The sequence below is a fragment of the Zosterops lateralis genome, assembly GCF_965231275.1.
Source record: "Zosterops lateralis genome assembly, chromosome: 3".
In the NCBI taxonomy this organism is placed as follows: Eukaryota; Metazoa; Chordata; class Aves; order Passeriformes; family Zosteropidae; genus Zosterops; species Zosterops lateralis.
The window spans coordinates 8738816-8754457 of record NC_139764.1 but is presented as its reverse complement, the minus strand read 5'-3'; the positions used below and the strand labels follow the sequence as shown (position 1 = coordinate 8754457).

The following is a 15642-nucleotide window of genomic DNA, read 5'->3' as shown; positions in this document are numbered from 1 at the left end:
TCTATCTATCCTAGTGTCAAAGGTTGTTGATTAAAAAAAACCAAAACCAAAACCAAACAAAACAACAACAAAATCACCCTACAACATAAAAACCAAAAATAGCTGTTTATTTTCTTGTCACTTGTGTTAATATAACAGGTCCCTTCTATTTTGCAAATAGGGATTTTCAGCAAATTAACCATGTGTCACAAACAGTCTGCAACTCTCTAGCCTTAATACTTTGCCAAAAAGCAAAAAATACATTAGTGTGTCAGCATCCACTTGTTATCAGCACGAGCTCTGTGGTCCCTGCTGCCCCTTAACAGCCTGGGAAACACACACCTCCTACAGCTCCCTGCCTTGCCCTCAATAAACAGCCCCCAAACACCCTCCTGGTATTTTCTTATTTTAGGCAGCTGCCTCTTGTACTGCTTACGCAGAGCAGACCCTCAAAACCAAAACTATTCCTGAGAGAGTTCCATTTTTTTTTTCAATATGGTATGAAATTTAAAAGGCAGCTTGGCAAAGTCTTTTTCCATACCTCTGCCCTTCCCTTACCTCATTAATTGAATCTCAGGAAAAACCCAAGCACCGCTTCACATGACACAAATCATCCTTTATCTCTGGCCAAGGAGATAAGTCCAAGTCCAGACAGACAATAACAATAAAAAGAAATTAAATATACCAAAGTACACAATGGGCAGACACTCACTGCTAAATATTTAATGCTCTGATAGCACAATTTGGGTATTTGTAAAATGCATCTGGTTTTCCTTTGTGAGAGTATCTCCCTTGCAGTCTCCAGCTTTGATCTGCTATAAAATAAAAATAAAAATAATAATAATCAAAAAAAAACAAAAAAAAAAACCAAAAAAAAAAACCAAAAAAAAAAACCCAAACAAAAAAAGAACAAAAACCAAAAAAAAAACAAAAACAAAACAAAACAAAACAAAAAAAAAAAAAAAAAAAAAAAAAAAAAAAAAACACCTGGTAACTTCTCCTTGTGTCCTGAATACTGACAGAAGAGGAAGTGCCTAAAGTTATCCCCCCAAAGCACATAGTCTTGTGGCAAGGAAGTCCAAGTCTCCCATCCTTTTCAGCACAGGAGGAAATATAATTAATGTGTCAAGACACTATTATCAGAACAGTGCTTGGGATCTGATGGTGATACGAAATACAATAAAGCAAAGATTTTTTCTGAAAATTTATAGAGGTTTTCTAGCACTTCTCCCTCTCAAGATCACTGAATCCTTGATCCCTTTCTCAGACTTCACTTGTTTCCTTTTATTTTCTTTTCACTGAATAAACTCTGAGCTCCAGAGATGGCTGGTATGTGCCACCACTTTTTTTCTGCCCTTACCAGGGTTTAGCAGAAGAAACCACCAGGAGCTTGAAATTCTATAATTTATCCTTTGTTCCATTTTCCTTCCTCCGCTTACTAGAAGAATCCATTACATTGCTACCCTTTTGTTGTTTTTCATTTGTTTGGGTTTTTTTTAAGGCCTTTCTATGAGCAGCTGCATAAACAGGATAACTAGATTGATACCTTTAAACTGAAGAAAGAAACGATCTTTTTTTTTTTTTTTTTTTTTTTTTTTTTTTTTTTTTTTTTTTTTTTTTTCCCAAATGGAAACTTCCTAACATTTTTCTCCTTAGATATTTACATAAGCACTTTCTGCTGCTTCATTGGTTTTTTTCACCTTGGTTTTTAAAACAAAACAAAAACTCCTAGTTGTGAAATTGCGTAAAACTTTCTGCAAAAAATATTAATTGCTTCTGCATGATTTCGAATTGATTGTACCTGGAACAGAGGCCACTAGACAAAGATTTAATAGAATTATAGAGTACAGAGCAGAAATAACAGTACGTCTTCACTGCAGCCGGACACAACAGATGTTTCAGAGGAATGAGCAAGTTTCCATTACAGGCCAGATGTGTAATATACACAGAAAACAGCAATGGGAACCCAAAGGAAAAATGATGCCACTTATAGCCATCCATGAAGAGATTATTTTCCTATAGAAGGAGCAATCAAACAGTTGTCCAGCTACTTAAAACAAGAGATGTTCATCTTTCAGACATTCACATTTGATGAGGTGCTGCTGAAACTGGCCTGGGAATCCAGCAGCTTTACATGCCACATAGGCTGGAACAGAATTTGCCTTTCATTACAAAAAAACCTTCTGCTTCATATACCTCATCATCACCAGAAAAACTAAACTGAAACAACCACACCACTGTTGATGCATGGACACTACACGTATTTCCCAAAAATGCCATTTTCCCATCTGGGTTTTCATTTCATCTGCAGTTGTATTCTTACTCCATATACTAGGAACTGCTCTTATCAAATACAAGGGGTACAATATTTAGTGCCCAAATATTAAATATTTCAAACTTCTGAAGGTAAGTTCATTACCAAAGGAAAGTATAAACAAGATGATGATAAAACAGTCATCATAAAATATGGTAATAATCCCTTCAATGGCATATCTTGCTGTTGTAATTAACTAGTAATACATTCCTCCCATGTTTCATAGGGAGTTTTACTGCCTTCATATATAACTGGAGCTCTTTAGCAGAATCAGCATAACTCAATCATCATTTCCCTTTTCCATCTAACTGTGGTCAAGATTCATTTCTACAGAGAAGTATTTTCAGCTCCTACCTCAAAAATTCATCATGCTTTGATCAAGAGACTATCCAAACTCTACCACAACACTTTTAACTGCTGTGTCATTGATTGTGGATGTTTCCTGAGAGAGAGCCTGAGTCAAATTTGGGATTAAAATCTGTGTTATGTCTTCTAAGCACTATTAGACTGCACCAAAGCTGTCTTTTATATGAAATTCTACAAGCCTCTCCCTTTCCCCACTCTTCTTCATTGCAGAAAATCTGATAACTGATATTGACTGACTTTCTTTTTTTTTAATAAAGAGATCATGGGTAATCAGTTCAGATTCAGGTTTTTTTTCTACATGTTCCTAAAATTATTCTGGTTTTCTGATTATTTATCAAGGGAACAAGATTGGTTTATAAATGTAAGTTTCTGTAACACATGCTGTTTCAGGAAGGCCCACCATCAACAACTTCACAGATCAATGAGACCCTGAATATTCATGAATACATGGATTTTTTTTTTCCCTAAAAGAAAACACACACTACTTAACAGTTTAGGCAAATTGCATTTCTTTAAGTGCAAATCAATTTCCAGTGAAATACTTCCCAGGGAGAAAGGAAAGTTGGGTTTGCAATGCTAAACTCCTCCAAGTCATATTCCTTCCCAGGATTCTAGTATTGATTTTCCAGTGCTCAGTTGAAAGATATCTCATAAGACCAAGAAGCAATCACTCCAGAAAGCTTTCAAAAGTTTACATCTAAACCCCTAAAAACTCAGAGAAGCAAAATTAACTAATCACAAGTGAAAATTACATGGGAACATCCTGCAAACTTGCTTAACTTTGCCACAAGTCGTGCTGGGTGTTTGTAACATCTGGACTTTGACTCAAAACTGACTTTATTTTATAAATAAAAAAAACCTTCAAAACGCATAACTATTGGCTTGCTGACATTGCATGGGACATGCTAGTAAGAAAATTCATCTCCTTGTGTTATCCAAATGAAATCAGTTTGATCCTTTTTGGTGTGTCCTTACACACACACCTCAAAATCAGAATTTTAGCTCTCTGCTGTGTCTGCAAGCACAGGAAATAACCACAGCACCTATCAAGCAGATCTGCTGGCATTTCCTAGTTTAAAACACTGCTTTCAGACAAATGCAGCCACTTGGAAGGAAACTCTTCAAATTGGTGGAGTAAGTTTTTACACTCTGATTTGGGGGAGCTGGTGGTTTGATTTTGGGGTTTGTCGATTTTATTTGTACCCAGAGAAATACTGAGATGAAAGCTGGGAAGTAATATGTGAACTGGCTAGGCCACCACACCAAGTAAAAATTCATGAGAGCTGGGACTGCAGGCATCTCAAAATAAATGCACAGCTCTTCACATTACTCTGCTTTTCTCAGGCTTAAAAGTATTCTTCCAGCCACTTAACTGTTTCATGCTTTGAAATAAAAGCTTGAAATTTGTCAGCAGCTGCTCTGGCATTGGATAAGTGCTTTTTGATACTTCATAAAAAAGTTACCTAAAGTGGGTCACTTTATAAGCTGTTAGGGAAAAATAATAAAATCAGTTCACACCTAATCAGAAAATATTTCTTTGACTTTAACAGCTAAATTCTCTCCTGCCTGCATCTCCAGTGGGTCAGCTCCTGTCTGAAGCTGCAGAGACAAAGCAGGCCTGTGCTTAAAATCTCTCCTTCAGGTGCCAGGCAGGGAAGTGGGAAAAAGAAAACCTCTCCTGCAGTCTCAGGGGTCTCCTCCTCACTGCTCCCATCATATCAGCTACAAACACTTCAACTTCTTCTCCAGTGAACAACGGTCCCATAAATAACAGCCACTTGCTCTACATAATCCTGATTTATTCCCAGACAGTCTGTGTTGTACCCTGGATCCAGCCAGTATGGAAGAAATATTATGGCTCTAAGAGAGGATCACAGAGCTAGACGTGCTAGAAAGGGTAAATTAACTTCCCCAGCTTGACAAAGGTACTACATTTGATATCGTTTTTGGCACGTAGCTATCTAAATACTTTAGGAAAGTGTTAAAATGGCCGTGTAAATGTATAATTGCACATCTTTAAGAATATTTGTTAAACTTTGTTAGGCAGCGTGATCTTTTAAATTAAAAAAAAAAAAAAAGAAAATCATTACCCTGTATTCCACTTTCCATTTCAAAAGTTCTCACTGGTAAATTCTCCTCTTATTTCAGCATCTAAAATTTCCACTCATTTTGGGGAGAGCAGGCTTATGTCAATGATGCATATTTTGAAAATTACCCTGGCAATGCAACGAAGAGCTGCAGTGCTAGATGTATTACAAATGGAATATTTTACTAATGCTGGCAGTGCCAATACAATCTACTTCAGCTTATATTGCCATGCCATAAATACATTGTGAGATAATGAAAACTGCCTGGTACAGGAAAATGCCATTAAACAGTCTATTTTTGTCACTCAGTTTGCCCAAAGTAAACAAGAGGATGCTCAGCTCAGCTTAGTGCTTCATAAATCACTGTGTTAATTTAAAAAAAAACCCTATAAAAAACTGGTACTAAAAATATTTCTGAATGACAAAGTTCTCAATTGTTTTGAAATAATTTTGTATCTCTATTAAAATAAGTTGTTTACATTAAAATACTCTGAATAAATTTAATATCAGATATTAGGACATTAACATTTTATTTCATTCAGAAAAGGTCATTATTAACATAGGGATACACTCTAAGAAGTGCAGAGATAGACTAATAAGGCCATAAATCTTCAGCTTACATCCATCGGTTTCTGAGGAATTGCATAGACAAAAACATAAATAGATGCAACGCAACATATTGAGCAATAGTAGTGTAGATCAACACAGAGCAGAAAGTGGTAAAATATGAAGCCTAAAATTCATATTCCTAAAAATTTCAGAGAGAAGTTTCTAGTTCTTCTGCAAAGCAGAAAAGAAGAAATATAATATATTCTATTAAACTAACTAATTAACTGACTAAATCTTGCCAATGAGTTCACCACATTTCAGAAAAATCTCAGATAATGATGCCAAGTTCTCTTGCAGAAAAACTATTTCCAGTTATTAGTATTATATTCAATATTTCAAACAATAACTGGAATAAGGAAAGGGTTCTTTTACCTCCCACTTATCAAAGTTGGGGGGTTTTTGAGTCTGGTTTGGTTTATTGCACTTCTGTGAATTGTTTATGGGAACAGAGAGTGAGAGAGAAGATCTGAAGTGAAAATATTTAAGAACCAATACAGAAAATAATTGTTAGATAGACTTTAAAAAAAATTCCCAGCAGTTTTCATCAAGCTTTATATGTACTTTTTTATATATATAATATTCTCCTCACTCAGAGAAATGGAATGGGGGATTTTCTTTTACATCTATTTTTCCTTGCAATACATCATTAGGCAATAATAATTAAACCTCCTGTAGTTGCTCAAGGCATTTTGATGTCTCTGTACCCTACATGCTAATTTTGACTCAAACACAGGTGCAGAAATCAAAAATTATGAGCCACTTGTATTTTTGATGTGGCTTCACCTGGAATGAGGACAAAGCTGTCTTTGGACCAAGTGTGACCTCATGATTTCCTGGTGTTGGGAGCTCTTGGCCAGCCTCTGCTGTCAGCCACACCTCTGCAATTCAAACTAAGCAAATTGAGTTTTTCCAGATTTAAATTAACTCAAAGGAGAAGATGGACTTTTACAGCCTTCATTGGAACACTGATTTGTCATGTTTGCAAGAATCTGCTGTTAACGTAGCTAAAGAATAGGAAAAATGGGGAATAAAAGTTATGTTTGGGTATTCATATCTCAGTCATATGTATGCTTTAAATGTGTGGAGAGTTGCCTAGTTTTGGTTTTTATTTTTAATCTTTAAACTTACAATTACTTAAACTTACACTTCTTTCCCTAAAGAAGGAAAACAATGCAAGCCTCATTATACTCAAGTCTTGGGCCAGCAGGAAAGGGCCAAAAGTCCAAGTATGCCTTGAAATAAGCGATAAGATTCTCCATAATGTGAAACACACAAGATAGAAAATATCAAGCCCACAATTTTCACTAGTTAGACTCCAAAAGAGCAAGGCTGATAAATGTGATCTAATTTTCTCATTAAAGAAGCCTCAAGCTTCTTCAAGAATGAATTTCAGATTTTCACATATCCACTGGAAAGCCGACTTCTAAAAGTCTGAGGGACAGATTGAACAATTTAGTATCACAGACTGCAAGTCAATAACTTCTGTGACTCTTTAAAAGAAAAGGAACAAGAACAATTTTTCCCAAGAGTGATACCCCAAAGTTATGCATCTGATGGACAAATCCACCAGGAAGTAACATGCAAAAGTGACAAAGCAAAACTAAAAACACTCACATAACACAGTGCTTTAGAAGAACCCTTCTCAAGAATTTTCCCTGTAGATTAAATTCAGAGCTTGGAGAATTTTCAGCCTGTGTCTGAACCAATAGAATTTTCAACCTCCTTTTGTCTTGTTTGCCATTTAGGAGTGCAGGATCTATCTTTACAAGAAGGAACAGACTAAGAGAGAGGTTATACTTGCATTTAGCTGGCTAAGAATGTTGGTTTGTTGAGAAGACTCACAGATTATATTTTGTAAGTCCTTTGGATGGGCTTAAGTCCCTCCCTGTACTGAGCACTGGAGCCATATCAAACACAATTAGCTTCACTGTAACTCAGCAGAGCACATAACAACCAGGTATCACCGAAGCCAAGGTCTTGGCTGGAATCAAAGAACAGTGGAGGATTTATATGGCTGTGGAGACCATCTACAGTTACACTGAACAGGATTAAAAAACCCACACACATTTTAAAGAACATAAATCTCCGGATTTTAAGGCATGAGCCAACTTTTCTCTGAGAAGAGGAGAAACTTTTCCTCTAAGTTAGTTATTCCACAATGGTGGTGGGGAGAAGCACCATTTCTAACCACAGGAAAGGGCTCCATCAAACCAATTGTGATCACCCGATATTTAACACTGATGCTTCAAGTATGTCCTTGCACACCAGGGCAATTTCTGTCCTACAAAACTTCAAGGGTTCAAATGGCTCTTTTGGGACAGCAGTAAAAATAAGTGGAGTGATCACAGCAGTAGTATGGATCAGTGTTAATATTGCAAACATGTCAAAATTACCCCCTTAGTGTGAAGCTGAATGTGGACAAACCCAAAACAAAACAAGGCATTGATTGTAAACGAGCAGGAAAAATAAAAACCTCTGAAAGGTGTAGCAGGTCCTCAGCAATTCCATTCCCATCGCTACCAGCTGCTGCTCTTAAACTGAAACCTCATCTCAATGCAGGCTGTTGGGAATGCCAAGTTATTGACTCTTACTCCCTGTGTATACAACATCCAAGCTGCCAGTTCTCCGAACCCTTGAAACTCTCAATTGCTATCCCTGCTTCTTGCTCCCTTCTCACACAACCCCAGGAGGATATAAGATCAAAAGAGAGAGGAGAAAGAGGGTGAGAAAAGGGAGCTACATACCCAGCTGACATTTTGTTACGCTGTGCAATGGGGAGATGCAAATTCAAGGAGAACTGTGGGGCTGGTGAAAGGAAAAGAGAGAAACTCCATGGGGTCTCTTGGGTAAAATCCATGCCTGAGTTTCACCACAGCAACTGTAGGGAGAGAAACATGGCCTAATTCTTTCCACAGTCAATTTGTGAGCAGGTGTGCTAAAGCAAGAGATTCCTGCTGAACGACACCAGTGACACAATCATAAAGAAAAGAAAAAAAAAAAAGACGGAGATGAAAAATCAATAATAGCTGGACATTCGTTTAAACAAATGCATCATCCCATAAACAGTGCAGCAGCTTTCAAATGTAAACAAGAAAAGGTGAACTTTGTTCACATTATGTCTCCAGCTGTTTTGTGTTTCAAGACTGTGCACCACAGCTGGCCTGATGAGCTCTGAATCCTGGGAAAAGGAGAAATATTTAACCTAACTTAAACAGAAAGAAGCAAGCCTCAATGGTGAGAGATAACAGGTGGGAGTTGTGCTCTGCTGCTGTGCCTGGAGGGTAAAATCTGGCATGCAGAGGTAGCTTCAGAACAAAAGTCGTCACAGCTGCTGTTTGCTGTTCTCCTGAAGTCCTTCCCTATTTATTCAGCATCACTGACAGCACCCTAGCAACATTAGTTTAAGTCACCGTCAATTGTTATAAAATTAGCTTACGGTCCTGAAGCCAGGGCAAAATGTGGGTGACATTATCTGCACATCTGTGCTTCTCCATGTCTGCGTAGAGAATACATGGTGAAAATGCGAATGCAATTCTCTCACCCTGTTAAAATACTGGATAATGGCAGTGAAATGGGGTTTTTCCAGTCCTCAAACCTAAAAACCACTCCCAGAATGACAAAAAATGCTCAGGAGCAGTCCTTATCCATATTTGCAGGACAATGGTGTTAATAATAAATCATTCATTTGTCTTAGCAAAGGGGAAAGTCTGATGTAGACTCCTCTAACTCTTTGTTTTCTTGCCAATTTTTCTCTCTCTAACAGGCTTTAATGCCAGGCTCTCAAGACTGCAGCGGTCCTCTGGGTGCTGAGCCCCTTTCTTAAGCACTAAAGGCAACTCCAACATCAGCAGATCTGCAGTGTTTAGTAAAACTGGGTGTTTGGGCCCTCCCTCACACAGATATAGCAGACCCACCTCCTGTATTGTCACCATGATGTGCCAAACCTCAAGCCACAAAGATTCCAAGGTGTTTGCTGTTACAGATTTGCAGCTACCAAATGGAATATGACAACTGATTGAAATGGAAAAAATGGGTTTAAATCAGCAGCTTCAAACTGACACTGACACGTGTACCCTTCCTTTCCTAATTTGCATCATCACTAAAGAAACCCAAATAAATTTTAGACACAGCCTCTTGACTGAGAAAGAAAATGCAGTAGAGTCCAAGTCCAAGCCACTGGCAAAAAAAATCCAAGCAGTTTTTTTTTCTTAAAAAACCCCAAAGGACTGGACAGCAATGCATGAACTCTTTTTAGTATACAACATCCAACAGGATTCAGCACTCTTCCTAGGATCCTCTCAGGATCACCAATATGGATGCAGCTGCCAGTTATTTAGAAAAAAGAGGGATGAACAGGTAAAAGAAATTAGTAAGACGACAGCTTGACTAGCATATTAGAATTGCCTTATTTGCCATTTCCATTGCATACCAGACTCAAAGACCTGTATCAGTGCACCTACAAATCACATCATCAGGATGCAAGCAGATCTGCAGGGGCACTGCTGTATCCTTGGCACTATTAGAGGCTGCAAGAGACTGAACCTCATCCTTGACCAGAATTTAGCACAAAATCCCTCTCGTGATGACCCTTACAGGGCCCAGGTGTCTAAGCACTTTTCAGCAGAAGGGACCAGATCTTTAAAAATACAAGTACTAAGAGAGCAAGGCATAAAACCACTTTCAAGTACTTGTCTCAGTAGCTTTGGATCAACCCAGAGCAGTGATTAAAGAGGGAGGTAAAAGCACAGCCCAACTCTCTCCCAAAATGTTCTCAGCATAAATAGCATGGAATCTGCCTGCCTCTTTTTCTCTGCATGCAGGAGAGCAGCCAGGATCCTGCACAGAGCCATTACTCCTCCAGTCATTTGGGAAAAGAGCAGTGCCTGCTGAACACGGGCACTCCTTAATCTCCTTTCATAAAGGTCTTCCCCTCAGAAATGTTGCTCAAGCTGCTGAAAACCCCAGCTGGGATATGAGCTTTGCTGGACAAGATATTCATTGTTCAATTTATGGCTTGACTGTGCTTGCAGAAATGTATTTCACTTCAGCATCAGATGAGCTGGATGAAGGGAAGCAACGGAGGAGTTCATCAGAGGGTTTCTTTCTTTATTTGATTTGTTGTCTGAATCACTGAAATGAAGATGTTTGCCCAGCTCACTGATGGGTAAACAGCTTTGCTTTTCCCTGCGTGTCATTTTTTCACTGGTAGGATTTACAAATTCTAACAGTTGTATTTCTGAAGGAGATAAAGTGGCACACACACAAAAAAAAGAAAAGGGAAGGAAAGTTTTCTACCTGCTGCGAACCAAAATAAGAGTTGCACTCACATAAGGCTGCTGTAACCCCAGCATTATGAACTGGAGGATGCTGGTAAAAACAAACACAAAATTCAATTTCGTTCAGAGAAAAACCGAATACACAATGAATGAAAACAGAATGGTGAAAAGAGGAATAAATAAAACAAACAAAGGGAATGTATAGCCTGAAATTCCAAGAGCAGAAGAAAACCTGTGGCTACATTCTCCACAACAGATCTTAGTGGTGGAGGAGAGACAAGTACCAACTCATCTGTTTTATTTTATTTTTCTGTACGTGTTTTATTTCACTACTGAGTACCAGGACTGTCACAAAACCGGGGCGGGGGGGGGGGGGGGGAGGGGTGTCGTCTCCATGGATGATGGATGTCTCTAGTGAGGTTTGGTCGTTGTGGCTGAAATAATCAACCTTGTCAACCTACAAGAGCACCCCAGCCTCATGTGTTATCATTCAGCTTATAAATACAGCCACACTTCCATACGTGTGCCTGTAAAAGCACAACAGGATTTACCATGGAGATGTAAAGGACTTGCCATAAAAAGTTTACTCTTCAGAGTTTCTAAAGTATGTTCAAAGTATCCAGTCCCCTATATAATGTGAAATCAAAGAGTGAAAAACTGCCAGAAAGGATATTAAGACTCTCCTGATTGTGAGGGCTCATAAAATAAATGTGTTGGTTGTTATGGATTAAAGGGTGGACCAAAAAGATGAAGGAGCACCTAGCATCTGGAGTCTATATTGTAGTCTCTAAAATTCCTAATAGATCTGTGTCAAAAAAAGATATACTGAGATTAATAGGCTAAAATGAAAATGTATCTCTTCAAGATGAACAGAAAAATGTTTAGCCAGGAATAACACAACCCACAGGATTTATGTGCTTCCAAAATTCACAAGACTGTCGTTCCTCTATGCGTTTCTTCAGTTTCTGACCTTAAGATTTTTCTAAAGATGAACAATAACTTCCATTTCATTGCAAATTCTGGATTACAGGATATTAATAAAAATCAATGTGCTGTTGGCTTTCCTTGGCACTCATGACCTCTGCAAGAACTAGTTGTGTCATTGTTTAAATGTAAAATCCCTATGCTCTCCCTAGATAATCTCAGAAGAGACCACTATTAGCAGTTCAGTAGCTGAATTTTTCCAAATTGACTTAAAACCTCCTTAAGGGTTTCATGATACCTTTTATATAAGCAGAAATTAGTGCCTGTGACAAAACTTGAAAATATCTCATTGCGTTCCTACTACTTTTGAAGAAGAATGAGATATTCTGTGTTTTGTGATTGGCAGCATCACCAAACACAGTTTCAGAGCTGTTGCCCTTCACCAATAAATAAGTTCTTTGTGTATCAAGTTATTTCACTTTATCCGTACTGGAGGCCTGATTGTCTTTTGCATTTCAGCCTGTTGAAACAACTCTTAGAGGGTAGCAGGATCCATAAGGGAGGCATAAAATAACCCCTGTACATAGCTTGGACCACATCTATACAAAAGGGCCTTTTTTACTATAAGCCAGAATCACTATCTCCCTATTCCTTTCACATGGATCCAACCATATAAATCAGGAGTAGGACAGTCTTGTCCCATGCTTGGTGCTACCCAGCAGCAAAACAAATAAAATTCTCCCAAGACAGAATAAACCTGTCCTGCCCAGGAAAGTTCCACACACCAAAGACTAGAGCAGCAGCCTCACAAGAAGAATACCAGGTAAAAATGATGCCTTAAGTTTTAGCTTTCATGTTTTTCAGACTCTGTGCTGCCCAGGGGTGCAGTTCTGAACCTCATATTAAGTGTCACTCAGCTCTGCACAGAGCAGGGAGACAAAACAAATCCTTTTCCTGATGAAGACCAAGGACAACTTTCAGCCCCAAAAGCACAAACAAGGGTGGGCTGGAGGGAGGAATAAGAAGGATGGGACCTCACAACCTGAAGCTGGAATTGGATAATTCAACCCCAAGATGCAAATGGACCAAAACTTATAAAAATTAAGGCCTCATGACCGGTTGGGCATTTTGTGACCATTTTGGGTCCACCCTGGGTGTAGCCCTGGTCAGGCCCTGTCGGATCCTGGAGGCCTTTCAATAAATCCCTACTTTATTCTCTGGCTCTGTTCAGTCTCTGTTCCAGGTCAGCCTTCCCAAGGCTTCAAAGGCAAGCCACTCCTGGTGAATTCTGAATGCCAGCTCTACTTTTTATGAGGTTTTTTGCTTCTTTTTCAAGCAACTTTTACTTAAGAATTTTTTCCTTTCTTTCCTCAAGATTGTGCCTCATAGGAATGTCTTTAAATACTACGAAGGATTACATTCTGGCCAAGAGTTGTGGTGCAGCAAATTTTATTTTTAATAATTATATATTGTACTTAACTACCAGATTGTAATTCCTTTTTCTTAGTTTCTCATCAAAATTCATTAGGAACCATAAAGTGTAAGAGTATTTCTGTGTTTCCATCTACTATAAAGGCAGTATCTGCCAGGAACTGTACGTAATGATTGTAGTGCTGTTTAAGCCATTAACAAAATGACTTCTTTCTACTTTCAAAATAGCTCAAAGGCAACTATGAGTGCAATTAATTGGTCCCCTATGATATAAGTACACACATTGATAAACTCCACAAGGATAATTTCAGCAGGAATGACTGAATGGCTCAGAATTTCAAGTACTTAACATCTTTTTACGTTTTCTCAGAAAGAACTTTTACTTTTGAAAATCCTATTCTGTTTCACTCAGAAGCTGTTTCTTTCTCTGTTCTTTCTGCAATACAGCTTTTCCCCAATAACTGCTTAGTGCCAAAGATGGGTTTAATCACTGTACAAGATGTTAGAAACTTGCTTCTATTTATTTTCAAATCCATCCCAAATGTGCCAATAAGACACAGAAAGAGTATGTCTGGAGTACGTGTTGCAAAGACAATCCCATATCTGTCCAGATTGTCCATTTAACCCCAACTTGACAACTTTATTACAATTATTTTCAGAGAGGAAGAAAGTGGGAGGCCAAACCTTGGCATTGCAAATACCTCTTATGCTGCAGTGGCACTGGTAAAGTGTCTGCATTACTGAGGTGGATCTGAAATTTCTTTAGAGAGAAGAAAAACTGAACTTAGAAAAACATATTGCCCTCCATGTACAACTTCTGGGGGAGTTACAACTCCAAGCACACAAGTATTATTAAAACTCTTTCCTTCTTGAATATGCCTCTCACTTATTCATTTGCCTTTCTGTCTTTTGTGTAGTTCATCTCCTTCTATTCTCACCAGGCACCTTGTTCCATGTGAATACCTTATTTCTAAGGGTGTTTGACACCCCAGATGATCAAGAGGATATGAAGCTTGATTAAAAAAATCCACACCTCTCTTTTGTTTGTAAAAGATGCAGCTGATTTCCCCATTGAAAAATAAACAAATTAACAAATCCACTCAAATAGCACCCCAGGAAACATAAAGTCATGCACACTTGAAATAAACACCACATTTTGGAAAGTCCTAAGAAATTCCATGATTTCTCTGTTTCCGAGAACAACTCGGCATACCCTGAAGATCAGAGGATGGACTTAAATGTCTAACCAAGTCACCCACAGTACTCTTAATTTATTAACTGCTCCCCTGAAATTTCTGAAATAAGGTGACATATCACATCAAGCTTTAACGCTGATAATGAAAACAAGGTTGCCATTTTGTATTTGGGCTGATCAAGAAGGGGCCTGCATTATATATACAGCTGCTTATGCCCGCTATAAAGGATAATTTTGCTGTATTAACTCCATAAATTTGATAGAGCCAGCAAGGCTTCCACTGCATAATAGCTTAATTTTTCATTCTAATAATAACTGGCTGCCAGTTGAAATGAATGGGAGCAAAAACAAACATTTCTGTTCCGTGACATGATCCATGACAGATGAACAGTTTAGGAGGCCCTAGGGCAGGGTATTCCAAAGCCTCTCCTCCCTTCACCCAACAGCAGTAAAAGCATTAACACCAACGAAAAAAAAAAGGCTGAACTGTAAAGGAACTCCTCGGAAAATGACCCAGCTATCCTCTGCTTAATCCACAATTGGCAACACGCCTGATTTAAGACTATGCTAAGCATCCAGGATTTTCTAAAGTGCTTGCAGACGGTGTGTACAGTGTAACACACGCCTGTAAACCACGGGGTATGAAACATCCCTCCCTCCATCACACACACAAAGGTTTAGTGGAGCTTTTTGCTTTGAATTCTACTTATTATATTTATGTTGAGAACCCCCTCCCTTCCCTTACACTATACAGAGAAGATTAATAACTTGATTATTGCTGTTTATTATTAGTATCAATTTCACATAATGCAACATGAAAACACGTATTCCCTTTTAAAGAAATAAAAAAGCTCACTTGTCTGAAGCATGACAAATTTTCGTAAAAATGGGGCTGCGGAGTTTAGTGCCAACAAGTTACTCAGGCTTTATGTGGGTATTGATTTATCTGCTAAATGAAAATGAATAGCCACCATATCTGCTGCATTGTTTTGCTGCCTCTGCAAGATACAGCACCTTTTTAAAGAAACACTAAGTAGTTTTAAAAGTTGAGTTGACAATGCTCTATTTGAGCATGAAAAATCCACTTTGAGGGCCAGATATTTGTATTGGTTTTGAACAAATGTCATCAGGGGCAGAACTGGGGTTTATGCCCAGTTAGGATAGATTTTTGGAGCAGAGTATTGGTTTGTTGAAGTGAAAACATGAATGAACTTTCTGAGGTGCAAAAGCAAGAATTAATGCATAAACCAAGAAAGTTTTGTCTGAGTTGGGATCAGATTCATGAGGCCTGTCAAGGGGTCATGCCTTTGTATACTGCTGGGCTGGAAAACTTTCTAATGACTCCAAGTAAAGTGGCCATTATAGAACAATAATTATTGCAGTGTCTGAGAGGCTATCTAGTTTGATAGAAATTAAGACAACATACCATCGAGTCCCTGAGAACTCAGGAAAAGGTTGTAA

The 15642-nt window shown here is 38.3% G+C and overlaps 1 long non-coding RNA gene across 2 annotated transcripts in view; it reads right to left on the bottom strand.

Moving 5' to 3' along the window:
* Window positions 1-825: 825 nt before the first annotated feature.
* Window positions 826-15642, bottom strand: part of LOC310907079 — a 273979-nt gene continuing 259162 nt past the window's right edge. For both annotated transcript variants that reach the window (XR_014589537.1, XR_014589538.1), the window contains exon 3: window positions 826-966. This is a non-coding gene — a long non-coding RNA (uncharacterized lncRNA). The remainder of the gene's footprint in view (window positions 967-15642) is intronic.